This window comes from Cetorhinus maximus, unplaced genomic scaffold, assembly GCF_964194155.1.
Source record: "Cetorhinus maximus unplaced genomic scaffold, sCetMax3.hap1.1 HAP1_SCAFFOLD_4303, whole genome shotgun sequence".
Lineage (NCBI taxonomy): Eukaryota > Metazoa > Chordata > Chondrichthyes > Lamniformes > Cetorhinidae > Cetorhinus > Cetorhinus maximus.
The window spans coordinates 10001-17314 of record NW_027600207.1 but is presented as its reverse complement, the minus strand read 5'-3'; positions in this window follow the sequence as shown (position 1 = coordinate 17314).

The window sequence follows — 7314 nt, the reverse complement described above, 5'->3', positions numbered from 1 at the left end:
CCCGCCGATCGGCATTTGCGATTTGTTGGCTGGGGAGGTTGGCGGGGTACCTGCAGAATAGTAGGAGGTGGCAAATCGAGAATCGGTCGACATCGCCAAGTGCCTTCTCGAGCCTCCAGGTCTGCAGGGACCGACCCAGGCTGCCCCCAAACCGACCGCGAGGCCGTGCCGGGCGGCCATTTTTGGCCATTTTCGGCATTTTTCGCGTCTTTCGGTAGGTCACGGAAAGCGGCGGCCTGAAGCCCGGGCGTGCCCGGGGAAGGCTCCCCTTCGCCCGCGGGACCGGATTTGCCCCGGAAACGTCCCGAAGCCGGCCGGGAAGGCGGTTTCGAGGGCGAAGCACCTCCGATTGCCTTCGCAAGGCCGGGGAAAGTGGCCCCTGGGCCCGGGAGAGCAAAATCCGTGCGAGGACGGAAGCCCATGAGGTCAGATCCGAGGCTCTTACCCGGCGCCCGGTGGGGGTATTCCCGCAAAGAGCAGCGAGTGCGCCCGGCGACGGGTCAAGTTGCAATTTCTGGCATGCCACTCCTGGAGCTGGTTCATGAGTTCCCCTCGGAAGTCCCGATGAGGAAAGGGCAAAATGGCGTTTTGCGGGCTTTGGGGCCTCTTCGTCGGTAGGACTACCGCCCGACCTTACGGTTGGAATTGTCGGCAGGGGAGGTTGGCGGGGTACCTGCAGAATAGTAGGAGGTGGCAAATCGAGAATCGGTCGACCTCGCCAAACGCCTTCTCGAGCCTCCAGGTCTGCAGGGACCGACCCAGGCTGCCGCCAAACCGACCGACAGGCCCTGCCGGCGGCCATTTTTGGCCATTTTCGGCATTTTTCGCCTCTTTCGGCCGGGATGGAAAAGCGGCGGACTGAAGCCCGGGCCTGCCCGGGGAAGCCTCCTAATCGCCCGCGGGACCGGATTTGCCCCGGTGAGAGCCCCCGAAACGTCCCGAAGCCGGCCGGGAAGGCGGCCAAGGGCGAAGCACCTCGCATTGCGTTGGCAGGCCGTGCAAAGTGGCCTCCGGGCCCGCGAGACAATGCAGGGTGCCCTCGGTGTGCCCCTGAGAAATGGTTAACCAAACAAAGGACAGTGCGCCTCGGATTGCATTGGCTGGCCCTGCAAAGGGGCCCCCGGGCCCGCGAGACGTTACAGATTGCCCTCGGTGTGCCCCTGAGAAATGGTTAACCAATTGGACTTAGTCTCTGGCGGAGAGGCAAAGTGTTTTCACGAGAAATGGTTAACCAATTGGACTTAGTCTCTGGCAGAGAGGCAAAGTGTTTTCCTGAGAAATGGTTAACCAATTGGACTTAGTCTCTGAACGGCAGGCAAACTGTGCCCCTGAGAAATGGTTAACCAATTGGACTTAGTCTCTGGCAGAGAGGCAAAGTGTTTTCTCGAGAAATAATTAACCAATGAGGCCAATGGACCTCGGGTTGCATTGGCAGGCCGGGCAATGTGGCTCTTGGGCCCGCGAGAGCAAAATCCGTGCACAGACGGAAGTCCATGAGGTCAGATCCGAGGCCTTTACCCGGCACCCGGTGGGGGTATTCCCGCAGAGAGTAGCGAATCTGCCCGGCGACGGGTCAAGTTGCAATTTCTGGCATGCCACTCCTGGAGCTGGTTCATGAGTTCCCCTCGGAAGTCCCGATGAGGAAAGGGCAAAATGGCGTTTTGCGGGCTTTTAGGGCCTCCTGGACGGTAGGACTACCGCCCGACCTTACGGTTGGAATTGTTGGCAGGGGAGGTTGGCGGGGTACCTGCAGAATAGTAGGAGGTGGCAAATCGAGAATCGGTCGACATCGCCAAAAACCTTCTCGAGCCTCCAGGTCTGCAGGGACCGACCCAGGCTGCCGCCAAACCGACCGACAGGCCCTGCCGGCGGCCATTTTTGGCCATTTTCGGCATTTTTCGCCTCTTTCGGCCGGGATGGAAAAGCGGCGGCCTGAAGCCCGGGCCTGCCCGGGGAGGCCTCATAATCGCCCGGGGGACCGGATTTGCCCCGGTGAGAGCCCCCGAAACGTCCCGAAGCCGGCCGGGAAGGCGGCCAAGGGCGAAGGACCTCGGATTGCATTGGCAGGCCGTGCAAAGTGGCCTCCGGGCCCGCGAGACAATGCAGGGTGCCCTCGGTGTGCCCCTGAGAAATGGTTAACCAAACGAAGGACAGTGCGCCTCGGATTGCATTGGCAGGCCGTGCAAAGGGGCCCCCGGGCCCGCGAGACGTTACAGGTTGCCCTCGGTGTGCCCCTGAGAAATGGTTAACCAATTGGACTTAGTCTCTGGCAGAGAGACAAAGTGTTTTCACGAGAAATGGTTAACCAATTGGACTTAGTCTCTGGCAGAGAGGCAAAGTGTTTTCAAGAGAAATGGTTAACCAATTGGACTTAGTCTCTGGCAGAGAGGCAAAGTGTTTTCACGAGAAATGGTTAACCAATTGGACTTAGTCTCTGGCGGAGAGGCAAAGTGTTTTCAAGAGAAATGATTAACCAATTGGACTTAGTCTCTGGCGGAGAGACAAAGTGTTTTCAAGAGAAATGGTTAACCAATTGGACTTAGTCTCTGGCAGAGAGGCAAAGTGTTTTCAAGAGAAATGGTTAACCAATTGGACTTAGTCTCTGGCAGAGAGGCAAAGTGTTTTCCAGAGAAATGGTTAACCAATTGGACTTAGTCTCTGGCGGAGAGACAAAGTGTTTTCAAGAGAAATGGATAACCAATTGGACTTAGTCTCTGGCAGAGAGGCAAAGTGTTTTCACGAGAAATGGTTAACCAATTGGACTTAGTCTCTGGCAGAGAGGCAAAGTGTTTTCAAGAGAAATGGATAACCAATTGGACTTAGTCTCTGGCGGAGAGACAAAGTGTTTTCAAGAGAAATGGTTAACCAATTGGACTTCGTCTCTGGCAGAGAGGCAAAGTGTTTTCAAGAGAAATGGTTAACCAATTGGACTTGGTCTCTGAACGGCAGGCAAATTGTGGCCTTGAGAAATGATTAACCAATTGGACTTAGTCTCTGGCGGAGAGGCAAAGTGTTTTCACGAGAAATGGTTAAACAATTGGACTTAGTCTCTGGCGGAGAGACAAAGTGTTTTCCAGAGAAATGGATAACCAATTGGACTTAGTCTCTGGGCAGAGAGGCAAAGTGTTTTCACGAGAAATGGTTAACCAATTGGACTTAGTCTCTGGCAGAGAGGCAAAGTGTTTTCAAGAGAAATGGTTAACCAATTGGACTTAGTCTCTGGCAGAGAGGCAAAGTGTTTTCAAGAGAAATGGTTAACCAATTGGACTTAGTCTCTGAACGGCAGGCAAATTGTGGCCTTGAGAAATGATTAACCAATTGGACTTAGTCTCTGGCGGAGAGGCAAAGTGTTTTCTCGAGAAATAATTAACCAATGAGGCCAATGGACCTCGGGTTGCATTGGCAGGCCGGGCAATGAGGCTCTTGGGCCCGCGAGAGCAAAATCCGTGCACAGACGGAAGTCCATGAGGTCAGATCCGAGGCCTTTACCCGGCACCCGGTGGGGGTATTCCCGCAGAGAGTAGCGAATCTGCCCGGCGACGGGTCAAGTTGCAATTTCTGGCATGCCACTCATGGAGCTGGTTAATGAGTTCCCCGCGGAAGTCCCGATGAGGAAAGGGCAAAATGGCGTTTTGCGGGCTTTGGGGCCTCTTCGTCGGTAGGACTACCGCCCGACCTTACGGTTGGAATTGTCGGCAGGGGAGGTTGGCGGGGTACCTGCAGAATAGTAGGAGGTGGCAAATCGAGAATCGGTCGACATCGCCAAAAACCTTCTCGAGCCTCCAGGTCTGCAGGGACCGACCCAGGCTGCCGCCAAACCGACCGACAGGCCCTGCCGGCGGCCATTTTTGGCCATTTTCGGCATTTTTCGCCTCTTTCGGCCGGGATGGAAAAGCGGCGGCCTGAAGCCCGGGCCTGCCCGGGGAGGCCTCCTAATCGCCCGGGGGACCGGATTTGCCCCGGTGAGAGCCCCCGAAACGTCCCGAAGCCGGCCGGGAAGGCGGCCAAGGGCGAAGCACCTCGCATTGCGTTGGCAGGCCGTGCAAAGTGGCCTCCGGGCCCGCGAGACAATGCAGGGTGCCCTCGGTGTGCCCCTGAGAAATGGTTAACCAAACGAAGGACAGTGCGGCTCGGATTGCATTGGCAGGCCGTGCAAAGGGGCCCCCGGGCCCGCGAGACGTTACAGATTGCCCTCGGTGAGCCCCTGAGAAATGGTTAACCAATTGGACTTAGTCTCTGGCAGAGAGGCAAAGTGTTTTCACGAGAAATGGTTAACCAATTGGACTTAGTCTCTGGCAGAGAGGCAAAGTGTTTTCCAGAGAAATGGATAACCAATTGGACTTAGTCTCTGGCAGAGAGGCAAAGTGTTTTCACGAGAAATGGTTAACCAATTGGACTTAGTCTCTGGCAGAGAGGCAAAGTGTTTTCAAGAGAAATGGTTAACCAATTGGACTTAGTCTCTGGCGGAGAGGCAAAGTGTTTTCAAGAGAAATGGTTAACCAATTGGACTTAGTCTCTGAACGGCAGGCAAATTGTGGCCTTGAGAAATGATTAACCAATTGGACTTAGTCTCTGGCGGAGAGGCAAAGTGTTTTCTCGAGAAATAATTAACCAATGAGGCCAATGGACCTCGGGTTGCATTGGCAGGCCGGGCAATGAGGCTCTTGGGCCCGCGAGAGCAAAATCCGTGCACAGACGGAAGTCCATGAGGTCAGATCCGAGGCCTTTACCCGGCACCCGGTGGGGGTATTCCCGCAGAGAGTAGCGAATCTGCCCGGCGACGGGTCAAGTTGCAATTTCTGGCATGCCACTCATGGAGCTGGTTAATGAGTTCCCCGCGGAAGTCCCGATGAGGAAAGGGCAAAATGGCGTTTTGCGGGCTTTGGGGCCTCTTCGTCGGTAGGACTACCGCCCGACCTTACGGTTGGAATTGTCGGCAGGGGAGGTTGGCGGGGTACCTGCAGAATAGTAGGAGGTGGCAAATCGAGAATCGGTCGACATCGCCAAAAACCTTCTCGAGCCTCCAGGTCTGCAGGGACCGACCCAGGCTGCCGCCAAACCGACCGACAGGCCCTGCCGGCGGCCATTTTTGGCCATTTTCGGCATTTTTCGCCTCTTTCGGCCGGGATGGAAAAGCGGCGGCCTGAAGCCCGGGCCTGCCCGGGGAGGCCTCCTAATCGCCCGGGGGACCGGATTTGCCCCGGTGAGAGCCCCCGAAACGTCCCGAAGCCGGCCGGGAAGGCGGCCAAGGGCGAAGCACCTCGCATTGCGTTGGCAGGCCGTGCAAAGTGGCCTCCGGGCCCGCGAGACAATGCAGGGTGCCCTCGGTGTGCCCCTGAGAAATGGTTAACCAAACGAAGGACAGTGCGGCTCGGATTGCATTGGCAGGCCGTGCAAAGGGGCCCCCGGGCCCGCGAGACGTTACAGATTGCCCTCGGTGAGCCCCTGAGAAATGGTTAACCAATTGGACTTAGTCTCTGGCAGAGAGGCAAAGTGTTTTCAAGAGAAATGGTTAACCAATTGGACTTAGTCTCTGGCGGAGAGACAAAGTGTTTTCAAGAGAAATGGTTAACCAATTGGACTTAGTCTCTGGCAGAGAGGCAAAGTGTTTTCAAGAGAAATGGTTAACCAATTGGACTTTTTCTCTGAACGGCAGGCAAATTGTGGCCTTGAGAAATGATTAACCAATTGGACTTAGTCTCTGGCGGAGAGACCAAGTATTTTCACGAGAAATGGTTAACCAATTGGACTTAGTCTCTGGCAGAGAGGCAAAGTGTTTTCACGAGAAATGGTTAACCAATTGGAATTAGTCTCTGGCAGAGAGGCAAAGTGTTTTCACGAGAAATGGTTAACCAATTGGACTTAGTCTCTGGCGGAGAGACAAAGTGTTTTCAAGAGAAATGGATAACCAATTGGACTTAGTCTCTGGCAGAGAGGCAAAGTGTTTTCACGAGAAATGGTTAACCAATTGGACTTAGTCTCTGGCGGAGAGACAAAGTGTTTTCAAGAGAAATGGTTAACCAATTGGACTTAGTCTCTGGCAGAGAGGCAAAGTGTTTTCAAGAGAAATGGTTAACCAATTGGACTTGGTCTCTGAACGGCAGGCAAATTGTGGCCTTGAGAAATGAATAACCAATTGGACTTAGTCTCTGGAGGAGAGACAAAGTGTTTTCACGAGAAATGGTTAACCAATTGGACTTAGTCTCTGGCAGAGAGGCAAAGTGTTTTCAAGAGAAATGGTTAACCAATTGGACTTGGTCTCTGAACGGCAGGCAAATTGTGGCCTTGAGAAATGATTAACCAATTGGACTTAGTCTCTGGCGGAGAGACAAAGTGTTTTCACGAGAAATGGTTAACCAATTGGACTTAGTCTCTGGCAGAGAGACAAAGTGTATTCACGAGAAATGGTTAACCAATTGGACTTAGTCTCTGGCAGAGAGGCAAAGTGTTTTCACGAGAAATGGATAACCAATTGGACTTAGTCTCTGGCAGAGAGGCAAAGCGTTTTCAAGAGAAATGGTTAACCAATTGGACTTAGTCTCTGGCAGAGAGGCAAAGCGTTTTCCTGAGAAATGGTTAACCAATTGGACTTAGTCTGTGAACGGCAGTCAAATTGCGGCCATGAGAAATGGTTAACCAATTGGACTTAGTCTCTGGCAGAGAGTCAAAGTGTTTTCCTGAGAAATGGTTAACCAATTGGACTTAGTCTCTGGCGGAGAGGCAAAGTGTTTCCCGTTGTAATGGTTGGCCAATGCACTTCGGATTGCGTTGGTAGGCCGTGGAAAGTGGCTCTTGGGCCCGCGAGAGCAAAATCCGTGCGCAGACGGAAGTCCATGAGGTCAGATCCGAGGCCTTTACCCGGCACCCGGTGGGGGTATTCCCGCAGAGAGTAGCGGGTGTGCCCGGCGACGGGTCAAGTTGCAATTTCTGGCATACCACTCCTGGAGCTCGTTAATGAGTTCCCCTCGGAAGTCCCGATGAGAAAATGGCAAAATGGCGTTTTGCGGGCTTTGGGGCCTCCTGGACGGTAGGACTACCGCCCGACCTTACGGTTGCAATTGTTGGCAGGGGAGGTTGGCGGGGTACCCGGAGATTTTCGGGGACACGATTTTCAGAACATTTTCAGACAACGGTCACACTTTAAAAATGCCCAGAAAAGTGCGACTTTGAGGGTGGTAAGCGTTTTCAAATAGAATACCTTTCAAAGAGCTCTCGGAAGTCCTATATGAGGATTTAAGATGAATTTGTGCGGGCTTTCCGAACTCCGTTGTCGGTCTGAAATATCGGCCAGGGTCCAGACCGGTGGTAACCCTG